At 42.2% G+C, this 16,498-nt stretch overlaps 1 pseudogene; it reads right to left on the bottom strand.

Moving 5' to 3' along the window:
* Positions 1-4,617: 4,617 nt before the first annotated feature.
* LOC142430879 (lipoyl synthase, mitochondrial pseudogene) lies at positions 4,618-5,263 on the bottom strand (annotated as a pseudogene).
* Between the last annotated feature and the right edge of the window lie 11,235 nt (positions 5,264-16,498).

Raw genomic sequence — 16,498 nt, 5'->3', positions numbered from 1 at the left:
GAAGACATACTCAGCAACTGGTGGAAACCCCATATTGGATCCATGATATCTGGATGTGTTAGTGTGGGTAGACTACCAGAGGCATTCATATGTGTGTAAGAAAGAGTTTAATATACAAGAGCAATTGAATACTGAGAAAACATCCTAGCCCAATCCAGATCAAGTTCATAAGTCGGATATTAGCCCAAATGTCTGATACCAATATATAAATTCTTCTACACACTCATGTAGCTCATGCCAAGATGCCGAATGCAGGAAGATCACAAGCCAGTGGGTGGAAAGTCTTGTGGATCAGTGGCAGTAGAAGCATCTCCGTGCTGGGTTGGGTCTCCACGTGACTCCTCCAGCCCCGGGATCTGGCTTCATCAGTGTAGCACCAACAGGTTCATTGTCAATAATGTCTCACAGGGAGTGCGCATGTGTTCCACATCCAGTGAGCTATCTCCTTAGTGCCTCCAAATGAGGTCATCAAGCTGCAACCTGATTGACAGGCTAGACTCTGCCACTCCACTCTTAAGTCTCAAATTGACAAAAGATTATGTAACTACCACAGACCACCCCTTGTCAATTTGACATGTTCACACAACTCTTTAGTCATACATAGTTTTCAAACAACCAATAATAAAATCATATCTCTACTTAACAGGATAAAACTAAAATGCATACAATTCAATATGTGCCCACCCTCATTTTTTTTCCTCCATTCTCCTACTTCTTTTTTTTTTTTAACATTTTATTAGGGGCTCATACAACTCTTATCACAGTCCATACATATACATACATCAATTGTATAAAGCACATCTGTACATTCTTTGCCCTAATCATTTTCTTTTTTTTTCTCCTCTCTTCTTTTTTTACATTTTATTAGGGGCTCACACAACTTCCATCACAATCCACACATATGCATACATCAATTTTATAAAGCACATGCATACATTCCCTGCCCCAATCATTCTCAAAGCATTTGCTCGCCACCCAAGCCCTCTGCATCAGGTCCTCTCTTTCTTTTTCCCCTCCCTCCCTGCTCCCCCCTCCCTCATGTGCCCTTGGTAATTTATACATCGTTATTTTGTCATATCTTGCCCTATCCGGAGTCTCCCTTCCCCCCCTTCTCCACCGTCCCTCTCCCAGGGAGGAGGTCACATGTGGATCCTTGTAATCAGTTCCCCCCTTCCAACCCACTCACCCTCCACTCTCCCAGCATCGCCCCTCGCACCCTTGGTCCTGAAGGTATCATCCACCCTGGATTCCCTGTGCCTCCAGCCCTCATATGTACCAGTGTACAACCTCTGCCCTATCCAGCCCTGCAAGGTAGAATTCAGATCATGGTAGTTGGGGGGAGGAAGCATCCAGGATCTGGGGGAAAGCTGTGTTCTTCATCGGTACTAACTCGCACCCTGATTGACCCATCTCCTCTCCTAAACCCCTCTATGAGGGGATCTCCAGTGGCTGACACTTGGGCCTTGGGTCTCCACTCTGCACTTCCCCCTTCATTCAAAATGGTATGTGTGTATATTTACATATATATACATACATACATACACACACACATATATATACATATACACACATATATCTCTTTTTTTGGCATGATGCCTTTATCTCTAGTCCCTTTGGCACCTCATGATCGCACTGGCTGGTGTGCTTCTTCCATGTGGTGCCCACCCTCATTTAAATATAACATTCTATACGTGACAAAACAGAACCCTATGAATATGTTCCAGTGGTTGTAAGCCAACCACTTCATGACTTTATCCTCCCCATTTTGGATATCCAATTTCTATACTACCCACTTACATCAACCCAGCCCTCTGAGGAAACAATCACAATCCTGACATGAAGTATCTCCATTCCAGTTGGAACCTTGTGAAATCTGCATCAAATCAGGACAGGCCATCCATAAAGTCGGCAGCAATGTGCACCAGGCTCAAATATCTTCTCTTCATCTGGTCGGGTTCTGCTCAACTCAATGCGGGCTGCCTCACTTAGCCTCACCAGAATGTCCATTGGTCGCCTCGCCTTTAGACCATGGGCTCATCATAAATTCTCAACAAGCTTAGCCCCATTGTGCTAAGTCATGAACTTCAGACCAGTCCACCTGATCTCATCTTCTCCTCTAGTTCCCTATAAACCAGGTCCATGGGTGTCAATGCCCAGACTCAACCCATCTCTCTATTGCTTTTCTCCCACTTCCACTCAACAAGGGGGTCCAGATGGTCACCTAGCAAGCATTTCAGGCTGCCACAGAGAGCTTTATAACAAAGGGCAATTGTATCTTGAGAAAACATCCCAGCCTAGCCCAGGTCAATTTCATAAGTCTGATATTATCCCATAAGTCCCATATTAGTCCATAAATTCCTCTTCAGGTTCATGAAGCACTTGCAGGAGGATCACCGGCCAGTGGGTGAAATGTTTTGTGGCTCCAATATTGGTGGAAACATCGCAGCACTGGCAAAGGTCTCCACGTGGCTATTCCAGCTCTCTGAGTGTCGGTCCCAACAACAGGAAAGTGAAACAGCGAGTATGTGTGGTCTGCCTTCAGGGAGAAAGAGAGGAAGTTCCCAGAACCCTATGAGATGGCCACACCCACAAGGAGGCACCATCAGGCTGTCACTTGATTGACAGGCTAAACAACACCCCTTTCCTCTTTTATCAAGTTGAGACATGAAATAGTTTAACACAGTGTAGTAAGAGTTATGGTAGGAAACGCCAAGTGGAAGCCACTGAAACTACTACCACCTAAGAACCATCATTTGTGTGTCAGGTTGCTGTACTGTGGTGGTTTGCATGTTGCTGCGATGCTGGAAGTTATGTCAGCAGCATCTTAAATACCAGCAGGGTTACTGACAATGAACAGGTTTCAGCAGAGATTCCAAACCAAGAACAGACAACAAGGAAGGCATAGGCTGTCCATTTCTGAGGGATCAGTCACTGAAAACCCTATAAGTAGGAGCAAAACGCTGTTGGATACAGTTTTGGAAGATGAGCCCCTCAGGTTGGAAGGCCTTGAAAACGTGACTGGAGAAGAATTGCTTCCTCAAAGCAGAGTCAACCGTAGTGCTGTGAACAGGTAAAGACTGTGAGACCTCCATGTGCTGATGGGGCATGACTCAAAATGAGAAGAAACAGCTGCGAACATGAATTAATAATCAGAACATGGATGCACAAAATATGGATCTAGGAAAATTGGAAGTGGTAAAAAATTAAACAGAATGCATAAAGATCAATATTCTAGGCATTCGTTGGCTGGAATGGATGGAGATTGGCCATTTTGAATTAGACAATCATATGGTTTACTATGTAGGAATGACCAATTCAAGAGGAATAGTGTCATACTAATTGACAAAAATTGATCTTGAAGTTCACACTGCCTGGGATAAGATAATAATACTATATGAGGTCATCAAGCTGTGACCTGATTGACAGGTTATACTTCACCCTTTCAATCTTAAGTCTCCAATTGACAACATATTCTGTAACTACCACATACCATTTATTCACTTTTCCTTTCATGGATCATGCGTTTACTGTCATAATTAAGAACTCTTTCCAAGAAAAAAACTCACTGCCATCAAGTCGTTTCCAACTCATAGTGACTGTAGGACAGGGTAGAAACTGCCTCTGGGGGTTTCCAACACTGTGAATCTCTACTGGAGGAGAAGCCTTCATCCTAAATCCCACCGCTTTCTCCTGGGCTAGTTTTATTAAAATATTACAGGGTTTTGTGTGAATAGAAGTGAATTTGGGTCGTTTCCTTATCTTGCCTCTGTGCTTCTTTTTACAAATTGCTTCAGTGTCATTCTTTGAAAAGGCTACTCTTCCCTCCCTTGAATTGCCTATGTGCTTTTGTAAAGGGAAAAGAAAATTCAGCATATCTTGTAGGGCTATCTCTAGATTCTCTATTTTGTCTCATTGACTATCCTCCCAGCAGTAACACCAGGTCTTAACTACAGTAACTGCATAATAGATCTTGACATGCTGCTCTTGTTAGGTACCAAGGAGTTGGTTCCAACTCATAGTGACCTTATCCACAAGAGAAGGAACCACTGTCGGGTCCTGTGCATCCTCTGCCTGAGCCCATGGGTGCAGCCACTGTGTCAATCCATTTTGTGGAGCGCCTTCCTCTTTCCCATTCCCCTCCACTTTACCAAAAATAATGTCCTTCTCCAGGGACTAGGCTCTCCTGACAACATATCCTAAGTATGTCAGACAACGTCTTGCCATCCTGGCCTCCAAGAAGCATCCGGGCCCTACTTCTTCCAAAACAGATCTGTTTGTCTTGGCAAAGGAGCATCCAACTCTTTCCACAGCATTCTTCTGTTTATTCTGTTTTAGCTATTCAAATTCCTTTACCTTTCCATATACATTTTTGAAATAATCTTGTCTGTATTACAAAAAAAAATCTTGCTGACCTTTTAATCGGAAATACCTTCTACCTAAAAGCCATTTGATGACAACTGCCATCTTTCTTTCTCACGGTAATTACATATATTTAGTTTATGGGCATTTTTCTTAAAACAAAACTGTTGTGGCGGCTCATCCACTGCAGCCGGGCCGCTGGCTTCTCTGTGACCATCCCATCTGCCAGCTCTCACGGCCTTGCCCGTTTGGTCCGTTTCAGCCTAGGAAGGCGTTTGGTTTTCTTTTGGCCACAAGATTTTTCAGGAAATATTCACCTGCTTTATATGGAGAACGCACCAGAGGTCCATTTGCAGTATATTGAAAGCCAAGGTCATTTCCTACTTTTCCCAGGATTTGAACTTTTCTGGAGTAATGTATTCTTCAACCTTCAGGTGGCGCGTTGTCGGCTGCACGTGTTGTCCTAAAGTCAAGCTGCCCACATCTGCCCTCGAAGAGCTTTTGTCGTTGTGTGGACTTGCTCATCCGTCTCCCCCAGACCCAACATGATCGATGTTTTAGAAATAACATCTGGCCGAACCTCCTTGGCATGTGTCAGGACCCGGAGGGACCGGTCGAAATGGTCCCGGAGGTCCCAAACTTTCCTCGGTAGTGCTGGGACTGTTTCTACATGGGGTGCACACACACCTAAGCCGGACAGAGAATCTTTCTGTACTGCTTTCAGATCTCCCCGGGAATCAGGGGTAAGGCACGCCACAAGAATTTTTGGATTCCTTCCCTTTAAGTATGACATGGTCTTGGCAAAGTGCCGAGCTCCGCTGTCAGGCATGTCATCTCGGGCCACGGTCATCTGGATGACATGCTCCAGACCCCACTCTGCAATTGCCTTTGCACTAGCTGCCATCTTTCTCACGTTGATCCTTTCAATCCACGAGCACAAGATGTATCTCCACTTATTTAGGTCTCGTCAAAACTTTTTCATCAGCATATTGTCGTTTTCAGCACCCAGTTCTGTACATGTTTTTAGATTTAACTTAAATATTTGATATTTTTTAGCAAATGTAAACTGGATACTTTTCATTGCAGTATTCATGTGTCTATTATTAATATCTAGAAATACATCCAAATTTAAATTTAAATGTTTTTCCCCTTGTGTTTTGCAACATTGCTATATTCAAGTAATAACTAGGAGATTTTTGTGTTGTTGTTTTTTTTTGTAGATTCTTTAGAATTTTCTACACAGCTCATCATGTAGTACACACTTTAGGGACAGCTTTATTTTTGTCCTTTCTGACCTGTATCCCTTTTATTTTCTTTTTCCTTGGATCGCACACTGCTGAAAACATCTGGCATTATGCTGAATAAGGCTGACTGAAGCAGATCTGCTACCCCGCTTCTCATCTTACAGGAGAACCTTCTTTCTTTCACCATTAAATATGACGTTAAATGTCAGTTTTTGTACATATTCTTTATCAACATGCAATTCCCCTCTGTTTTATATTTTTCTAAGACTTTCTATCACAAACAGGTATTGAATTTTGTCAAATGCTTTACCTGGACCAATTGACATAATTGTGATTTTTCTTCTTTAGTGTATTAATATGGTGGATCATATTCAATGATTTTAAAACTATTAAGCCAGCTTGGCATCCCTGGAATAAATTCTACTTAGTCAGAGTCCACAGTTATTTTATGTATTGTTGAACTCTATCGGTTACTATCTCATTAAGGACATTTAGGTCTATGTTCACTAGGAGCATTAGCCTATCATTTCTTGTTTGCTTTTATTGCTTGGTCTTTTTTCAATTTAACCAGAGCAATAGTAGCATCATAAAATGAATTGACATGTATAGCTTTTCCTTTGCACTTTCTAGAAAAGACGGTCTAGCATCAGGATTAATTTGTTTTACATCTTTGATAGATTTCTCCAATGAAATTATTTAGGCCTGGAGGTTCTCTTTTTAAATTCAGAAATCAAATTCCTTATTGGTTCCATTGTAACCTTCTGTGTTGTGGAGCCCGTTCTGATTCACAGTGACGCTCTGTGGCAGACTGGAACTCGCTCGTGGTTTTTCTTAGACTGCTGCAGTTGTAAAACCACTTGGTGGCTAAGCTAAAACCCAAGGGAATGAATCTGCTCTGTGCGAGAAAGGTGTAGCAGTCTAATTCTAGGAAGATTTACAACCTTGAGAACCCGGTGGGCTGTTTTATTCTGGCTTACAGGATCACATCTAGGAGTCAGAATTCATGAATTCATTCATTAACCGCACACACAATGATTTTTTTTATGGGTTGGCTGACTCATAACTAAGGGCTTAACTATTGTACAACCCAGGATTCTTTAAATAGTTACAGGGCTATACAAATTATCTCCACCACTTGTCGGTCACTTTGTCCTACTATGGTGGCTTGCTGGAAGCTATGTCACTGGTATTTCAAGTGCCAGCAGGGTCACCCAAAGTCAACAGGCTTCAGTGGAGCTTCCAGACTAAAGAACAAACAAGGAAGAAAGACCCGGCTCTCCACTTTGGAGGAAGAAGCCGCTGAAAACCTTATGCAGAGCTCTGAAGCTTTGTCAGATACTGAAAGCTGAAACAAAGGAAGTTGGGGATAGTGCCAGAGGACAGCCCCTCAAGTCCGAGGGAACTCGAAGTGTGACCGAGAAGGAGCTGATTTCTCGGAGAGGAGTCGACCTTGGTGACAGGAGTCAGGTAGAGCCTGCGGGAGTGGCGCCTTCAAGCTGGTGGGGGACAGCTCAAGGTGAGGAGAAACAACTGCAAAAAATCTTCTAGTGATCTGAACTTGGAACGTGCAGAGAATGAATATAAGAAAACTGGAAGTCATCAAAAAAGAAACAGAACACATAAAAATCTATATCCTTGGTTAGTGAGCTGAAATTGAGTGGTATTAGCCAGTTTGAATCAGAAAATCATGATTTACTATCCAGGAATAACACAATCAAAAGGAATGACCTGGTAATTATTAACAGAAAGGATTTGGCTAAATTCATCACAAAGCACAATGCTGTCTATAATAGGATTATATCTATCTGCCTTCAAGGAAATCCAATCCATATAAGTATTATTCAAATTTATACACCAACCACAAAAGCTAGTGATGAAGAAATTGATGAATTCTACCAATGACTTCAGTTGGAAATTGATCAAACCTGCATTCAAGATGCGTTGGTAATTAGTGGCGATTATAATGCAAAAATTGGAAATAAAGAGGAAGGAAGAGTGGTTGGAAAATATAGACTTGGTGACAGAAATAAAGCTGGAGATCATATGATAAAATTTGCAAAACCAATGACTTATTCATGGCAAATACCTTGTTTCAACAACATTAAAGGTCACTATATACATGGACTTCCCCAGATGGAATACACAGAAAACAAAGTGACAACATCTGTGGGATGACACAATGGGGAAGCTCAATATCAGCAGCTAAAACCAGACCAGGGGCCCACTGTGGAACAGACCATCAATTGCTCATCTACACAGGCAGGAGAAAGCTGAAGAAAATTAAAACAAGTCAACAGAGATATCAAGATCTTTATTCCTGAAGAAAGCAAAAGGTCATTAACAAGAAAGACAAGATCAAAGTGGATGTCAGAAGAGACTGAACTTTGCTATTCATCATAGAATAGCTAAAGCAAGTGGAAGAAAGACTGAAGTCAAAGGACTACACCGAAAATCTCAAAGGGCAGCTTGAGAAGACAAAACCTAATATAACAAATTGTGTAAACACCTGGGATGAGAAAAGCAAAAGGGAAGAACATGCAGCATATATGAAATTGAAAGAACTAAAAAAATGGAAGCCTCGAGTTGTGATCTTGAAAAATTCTAGGGGCAAAATAATGCAGGAAGCATGGCGGGAAGATGATGAGAATGCGCATAGTCGCCGTCCCACAAAGAGCTAGCTGCCAGTCTGCTATTTCAGGAGGGGCCATGTGAGGAGGAGCCAATGGTGCTGAAGGAAGAGGTCCGAGCTGCACTAAATGCATTAACCAAAACAAGGCTCCAGTTATCGATGGAATTCTCAGTGAAATGTTTCAGCAATCTTCAGAAAGAACTGGAAGTACTCGCTGGTCTAAACCAGGAAATGTGGAAGACAGCTACTGGGCCAACTGACTGGAAAAGCTTCATATTTGTGCCCATTCCAAAGAAAGGCGACCCAACAGAATGCTCAAACTATAGAACAATATTATTGATATCAAACACAAGTAAAACTTTGCTTAAGATCATCCAACAACAACAAAAGATCGTTCAACAACAGTGGCAGGAGTACATTGACAGGGAACTTCCAGAAGTTCAGGCTGGATCCAGAGATTCAGCTGATGTCAGATGGATCTTGGCTCAAAGAAGAGAAGACCGGAAAGATGTTTACAATGTTTTCAGTGACTATGCAAAGGCATTCAACTGTGTGGACCATAATAAACTTTGGATAACCTTGAAAAAAAATAGGCATTCCAGAAACGTCATTGTGCTCATGGGGAACTTATATTGGATCAAGATGCAGCTGTGGGAACAGAACAGGGGCATACTGCACAGCTTAAAATCAGGAAAGGTGTGCATCAGGGTTGTATCCACTCACCATACTTGCTCAATCTGTATGCTGAGCAAATGATCAGAGACTCTGGATTAAATGCAGAAGAATTTTGCATCAGGATTTGAGTAGGACTCATTAACAACCTGCAAGATGCAGATGTCAAACTTGCTTGCTGAAAGTGAGAAGGAATCGAAGTGCTTACTAATGAAGATCAAGGATTGTAGCCTTCAGTATGCATTACAATTAAATGTAAATAAGACAAAAATCCTCACAACTGGACCAATAATAACATCATGATAGAGATTGAAGTTAGCAAATTGTGTCTTGCTTGGATCTGCAATCAATGCTCACGGGACCAACAGTTAAGAGATCAAAAGACATATTAGGTATACCTGTTGCACGTGACCTCTTTAGAGTATTGAAGAGCAAGGATGTTGCTTTAAGGACTAAGGTTGATCTGACTCAAGCCATGCTATTCTCCATTGCCTCATAAGCATGTGAAAGTTGGACATTGAATAAGGAAGACTGTAGAGGAACCAATGGATTTGAACTATGATACTGGAGAAGATAATTGAAAGTGCAGTGGACTGCTAAAGGACAAAGAAATCTGTCTTGGAAAAAGTCAGGCCAGAGTGCCCCTTAGAGGTAAGAAAGGCAAGACTTTGCCTTACATGCTTTGGACATCTTGTCAGGAGAGATCAATTACGGGAGAAGGACATTGTGCTTGGGAAAGTAGAAGAGCTTTAAAATAGAGGAAGGTGCTCAACAAGATGGATTGACAGAGTAGCTGCGTCAATGGGCTCAGGCATAGGAACAATTGTGAGCGTGGCAGAGAACCATGCAGAATTTTGTTCTGTTGTTCAGAGAGTCCCTATGGGTTGGAGCTTATTTGATGGCACTTAACAACCCAACAACAAGAAAGATCTGTTTCATAATGGGTAAGATGGTGTTTGTGTTCTGTAAGCAATTGATTCATTTTATCTGATTTGTCAGATTTGCAGATTAGCAATTATTACGTAAGTTCCTTTATTTTCCTTTTAATATCTGAGCACTGCCTGTGTCATAATCAGGATGTGACATCTAGCATCATGACTTCCATTCAGTGCACCCACCAGGCCTGAGATCTGGAGAAATGAAGAGTCAGAAGAAAAGGGACCTGACCTGAAAATCCAGGTGTGAGTATCGAACGTAATTGTTTTAACTTGAAGGGGTTACTTGGCTTCTTTACAAGTCAGAAAGAAAAGAAAACAAACAACAACAAAACACCATCTAGTCAATTCCAACTCATAGTGACCCTGGGTAGGGTTTCCAAGACTATGAATCTTCACAGAAGCAGACAACCTCTCTTATACACCGTGAAATAGCTGGTGGGTTTGAATTGCCAATCTTAAGGTTACCAACTCAACACCTACCCACAGTACCACTGAGGCTCCTTTCTCCAGATCTGTTTCTTCCCATTTCGAATCGGACTATATAGGGGCAGGGCTTGGAAATGGTTCATTCCAGCGCCCCTCACTGCTGAGAATTTGCATTTCCACCCCAGATTCTTACAGTTCCCTACCAAATTCTTATAGCTCTATAAGGTTCTTATAGATCTTACAGTTTCTTAGACATGTGATTCACCTAGAAATCGTATTTAAATTTAGATTCTGATGCAGTATATCTGGGGTGGAAATGAAAATTCTCAGAGTGAGAGAGCAGAATGAACCTGTTTGAAGCCCTTCTTTGGTAGCGTGGTCCAGGTGAATTGGCCCTGCTTTGGTAACGTTGTCCAGGTGAATTGGCCCTGCTTTGGTAACGTTGTCCAGGTGAATTGGCCCTGCTTTGGTAACGTTGTCCAGGTGAATTGGCCCTGCTTTGGTAACGTTGTCCAGGTGAATTGGGCCACAGCTCTAAAATACCCGAGCGTTGTGGAAGAAAAGCATTTACCAACTTATAAACAGCATAATTAATGGTATCACTGCCAATATTATTGTTGATGAGGGGGAAGAGTTCAGTGTACAAGTAAACTTGGTAGTTGGAAATATTTGTTTTAGGGAAGTTGTGAGGGTGAGTTAGGTCATGTCTATAAAACACCTGAGTTACAAACCTAGAAACAACGTCATTAACGGCATCCTCGTCACTGTTGACGAAGATTAAGTCCAATGTACCTGTCAACTTAAGAATGGGGAATGTTTGTTACAGAGAATGCGAATCTGAAGACTTTCTATGGGACTTCTCTCTCTCCACTCCCTTATCTGATGGCTTAAAACATCCCACTTCCACAGTCCTGCTGCTCATTGAAATATCCAAAAACCAAACTCACTTCCATCAAGTCAAACCAGACTCATGGTGACCCCATACCGGATTTGAGGCTTTGTAACTCTGTGTGGTAGCAGACAGCCTCGGCCTCACCTTTATCCTGCAGAATGGCTGACAGGTTTAAATCGCCCCCCTTGCAGCTAGCAGTCCAGCGCATACTTGTCAGTGCCACCATGGGCTCCGACCTCTGCTCTTAGAATGGTCATCTTATTCCCAGCAATAAAATGTGTGATTAAAAACTCCCTTGATCCTTCACCCCTCTCTCTCATAAGGCTTCCCTAGGTGTATCATAGGTGGAACTAGAAAGGCTTTCCCCACCTGTGGACTTGTCTACAGGTGGCATTGGTGGCTCAGTGTTGGAATTCTTGTCTTCCATTCAGGAAACCTTGGTTTCATGTCTACCTAGTGTACCACATGTGCATACACCACTCATCTCTCAATGGCGGCTTGTTTGTTGATCTTGTTCTGAATAGGTTTCAGCAGAGCTTCTGAACTGAGACGGAATAGAAAGAATGACCTGGTGAGCTAATTCTGAAAGTCATCAGTGAATACTTTGTGGTTCATACTTTTCTGATCTGAAACCACTGATTGGATGCTAAAGGACTGGGCCTCATCCTGTTGTCACCATGAGCCAGGCCCTACTGGACAACAGCTAACAATACCAGCCTCACCGGTAATGCAATATCTCTTTCAGAATATCAACTGCTAATATTGACTAGGTTCAATTTCATAACGGCCTGGAACACTTTTCATTCTGAACTTTTAGGTCTCTACTGAAAGGTCATCTAATTATAGAAGCTTTTAAGAGAATTCCATATAAAGGAAAACCCTCTCCCCTACTCCTAGTCCTTTTACCTGACTTTTTTTTTTTAACAATAGCATTAAGTACCATCTGACAGATTTCTGTATTGGTCTATATATTCTCTGACTCTACCATAAGAATGGAATGTCGGTAAGGCTCCGGATTTTGGTTTTTTTCTGTGCCTATCGCCAACATCTAATATGGTGCATGACACATCATGAATGCTTACAAAAATACTAGTGAGTGAATACATCACGTTATGAGTTAGGTGGGATTATACTACTTTTCAGATAATGAAGCAGAAGCTTCGAGATTTGCCCAGAGTGCCACCATAAGTATCAGAACTGGGACTGGAAACCCAGATTACTTGACTCTGACAGCTAACCTCTGGCCCCAGGCATCTGTTTTCCGGACAATAGCAGAGAAGAGGCATCAGTGCGGTGGCATGCTTTTGGTAGAAGAGTCATGAACACTCTGATAGGAAGGAAACCAAGGCAAAAGCTGTGTCTGCAATGTCAAATAAACTGGAAGCAAGAAACAGCTTCTAGTGAATTCTCCTTTCCTCGACTCCAACACTTCTCGGATCTAAAATGATATGTCAGCTGTTTCTGGGAGTCTAGATGTTCAGGGCTCTTGGATTCTATCTATCCCTCCTCCTCCTTTAGTCTGCTTCCATCAGTTTACTGCTGCCACGGAATTTTAAAAATGTTGACAATAAGAAGAAAAGAGCTGTTGATGTTTACTGATACGATCCACCTGTCTGTGTTTTATATGGTGGTAGCTGCATGTTGTTATGACCCTGGAACCTATCCGTATTTCAAATACCGGCAAGGTCACTCGTGTGGTAAAAATGTTAGCTTCCAGGTGAAGGTTAACTAGAAAGAAAGGCCTAGAGAGCTACTTCAAGAAAATAACCAAGGAAAACCATGGATTAGACTATTGCCCAATAGAGTTCCAGAAGATGAGTCCCTCCTCTGGAAGGCAGTTGACAATGGGCCTCAATATATCAATGGTCATGAAGGCCCACAGGACCCGGCAGTGTTTGCCCTGTTGTACACGGGGTCACCATCGGTCAATGCCAACGCCACAGCGACTAACAAGTCATGTTAAGGAGTTTTGTACTTCCATTCAGGAACCCAAGAGGATATGATTGGAGTTGTTTTGTTTTTCATTAATTTTGATGTTGAGAATATAGAATGAAACAAACACCAATTCAACAGTTTCTTGTCTATAATTCAGTGACATTTATTACACTCTTTAAGTTGTGTAACCATTCTCCCTTGCTTTTTTTCTGAATTGTTTCTCCCATATTAACATAAACGCCCTGCCCCCTAAGGTTCCTATCTAACCTGTCAAATTCCTGTTGTCAATCAGATTCCATTTGAAGCAGTGGTTCTCAACTTGTGGGTCGCGACCCCTTTGGGGGTAGAATGACCCTTTCACAGGGGTCACCTGACTCAACAGTAGCAAAATTACAATTATGGAGTAGCAATGAAGATAATTTTATGGTTGGGGGTCACCACCACATGAAGAACTGTATAAAAGGGTCATGGCATTAGGAAGGTTGAGAACCACTGGTTTAGAGAGTTAGTTCTTATGGAGAATATAAAGGTCAAGGTAAATTTTTTTTTAACTAGTGGAGCTAAACTCTTGTTTGATTTTAAGAAGACTTCAAGTACTCTTTTGATTAAAGGTTTAAAAATCATCCCTGGAAAATATATAATTCAATTTTTTTATGATTCAATGTTGAATCAATGGTTGCAACAGGGGTTGATAGCACAGGACCGGACAGCATTTCATTGTGGGTGGGGTTCGCATGAGTCAGAGCTGATTTACAGCAAGTAACAGCATTTAGGGGGCAACTAATATGCTCCACCCACTGCCCTAGGCATACTTTTTCTTTTTATCATTTTATTAGGGGCTCATATGAACTTCCTAGTTGGCATTAGGAAGTTCTGACAACCTGAGATCTGCTGAGCATGCTTTCCATTTTTGACTTTCTAACTCCAGGTCTTTGCACATTTCGTTATTATACTTTACTTTTGTCTTCTCTGGCGGTCCTTTGGAATTCTTTCTACTCTCCTCTGTCTATTGTTTGACTGAAAATTGAACTGAGGACCACAGTCTTAGGATCTGATCAGCAAGCCTGATCTCTGTCATGATTTAGAGTTCTGTTCCACCCTTTCCTCCCACTCTATCCAAGGCCTTCGCATGTGATCCCTTCAGAGCAGTCAGCACTGGTAGCCAGACACTAATCGCCAAAGGATTCGGAGTATGAGAGACATAGGTAACATTTAGTCCCTAACCTTTTGGACTTCTGCCAGTGAGAAGAAGGCTGGGATTCCAGCCAAGCTGGAATCACACTGAGAAGAATGGGAATTCCAGAATACTTCATTTGTGCTCATGCAGAACCTGTACATGGATCAAGAGGCAGTTGTTTGGAAAGAAAAGGGTACAAGGGCACAGGAGGGAGGGGTGAGCGGGGAGGGAGGGGGAAAAAAAGAGGACCTGATGCAAAGGGCTTAAGTGGAGAGCAAATACTTTGAGAATGATTTGGGGCAGGGAATGTATGGATGTGCTTTATACAATTGATGTATGTATATGTCTGGATTGTGATAAGAGTTGTATGAGCCCCTAATAAAATGTTTTAAAAAAAAGAAAAGGGTATACTGTGTAGTTTCAAATCAGGAAATTATTTTATCGCCATTTCAGAGACTAGAAGCATGAATTCAGGCACTGGCTCTGGAAAAAGCCTTTCTCTCTCTGTGGGCTCTGAGGGAAGGTCCTCGTCCCTTTGCAGCGTCTGTTCCTGGGCCCCTTAGAGGTCTTCATGTGGCCCAGCATCTGCCTTCCTCTCTGTACTTGTTGTCATCTCTGTCGAACATGAACTTTAAAAACTGTATATATATTGGGTGTGTGTATATATAGATATATATTTACCAATTTTAAGTCGTTTAAAAAAGTCATTTATTTGGGGCTCATACAACTCTTATCACAATCCATACATCCATCCATTATGTCAAGCACATTTGTACATTTGTTGCCATCATCATTCTTAAGACATTTGCTTTCTACTTGAGCCCTTGGTATCAGCTCTTCATGTTTTCCCTTCCCTCCCCATCCCCATCTCCCTCATGAATCCTTGATAATTTATAAATTATTATTATTTTGTCATGTCTCACACTGTCCGACATCTCCCTTCACCCACTTTTCTGTTGTCCGTGCCCCAGGGAGGGAGTTATATGCAGATCCTTGTAATCGGTTCCCCCTTTCCACCACACCTTCCCTCTTCCATCCTGGGACCGTCACTCTCACCACTGGTCCTGAAAGAATCATCTGTCCTGGATTCCCTGTGTTTCCAGTTTCTATACCAGAGTACATCCTCTGGTCTAGCCAGATTTGTAAGGTAGAATTGGGATCATGATAGTGAGGGAGGAGGAAGCATTTAAGAACTAGAGGAAAGTTGTATGTTTCACTGTTGCTACACTGCACCCTGACTGGCTCGTCTCCTCCCCAAGACCCTTCTGTAAGGGGATGTCCAGTTGCCTACAGATAGGCTTTGGGTCCCCACTCTTTACTCCCCCTCATTCACAATGATATGATATGATTTTTTTGATGCCTGATACCTGATACCTGATCCTATAGATGCATAGGCTGGTGTGCTTCTCTCATGTGAGTTTTGTTGCTTCTGAGCTAGTTGGCCACTGTTTACCTTCAAGCCTTTAAGGCCCCAGGTGCAGTATATTTTGATAGCCGGGCACCATCAGCTTTCTTCACCGCATTTGCATATGCACCCATTTGTCTTCAGCAATCCTGTCAGGAAGGTGAGCATCATAGAATGCCAGTTTAATAGAACAAAGGGTCCTTGCATTGAGAGAGTACTAGAGTGGAGGCCCAATGTCCTTCTGCTACCTTAGTACTAAACCTGTAAACATATGCACATAGATATATTCCCCATCATCATATCTGAATATATTTATATATGTACATGCCTGTTTTTGGACCTCCATAAGTGACCTTTGCCTCCTACCTCTTTCCTCTATTTCCTTTTACTTTCCTTTTGTCCCACTATCATGTTCAGCCTTAATTTAGGTTTGAGTAATTCCTCTCGGTTGCATTGCCCTTGATCAAGCCCTACCAGGCTTCTTTTACCCTCCTCACCACCAATTTGGATCACATGTTGTTCCCTTGTCCCTGGGTTTATTAACACCACTTCTTTTCCCCTACCTGCCCCTCTCCCAGGCCCCCCCCAACCATCAGTCCTGTTGGTTTCTCCTCCAGATTGTTTATCCAGCCTATCTTATTTAAATCTGCAGAGATAGTAATATGCACAAAAACAAGACAGAACAAAACAAAAGAAAACAACGCAACAACAGCAACCAATGATAACAAAAAGAAAAGCTTGTAAACAGTTCAAGGTCTGTTTGTTGACCTTTAGGAGTGTTTTCCTGTTGAGTCTGATGTGGTGTCACGCCCTGGACCCAA

Source organism: Tenrec ecaudatus, chromosome 1, assembly GCF_050624435.1.
Source record: "Tenrec ecaudatus isolate mTenEca1 chromosome 1, mTenEca1.hap1, whole genome shotgun sequence".
NCBI lineage: Eukaryota > Metazoa > Chordata > Mammalia > Afrosoricida > Tenrecidae > Tenrec > Tenrec ecaudatus.
The sequence above is the reverse complement of the archived record's forward strand: the minus strand, read 5'-3'. Positions and strand labels throughout refer to the sequence as shown.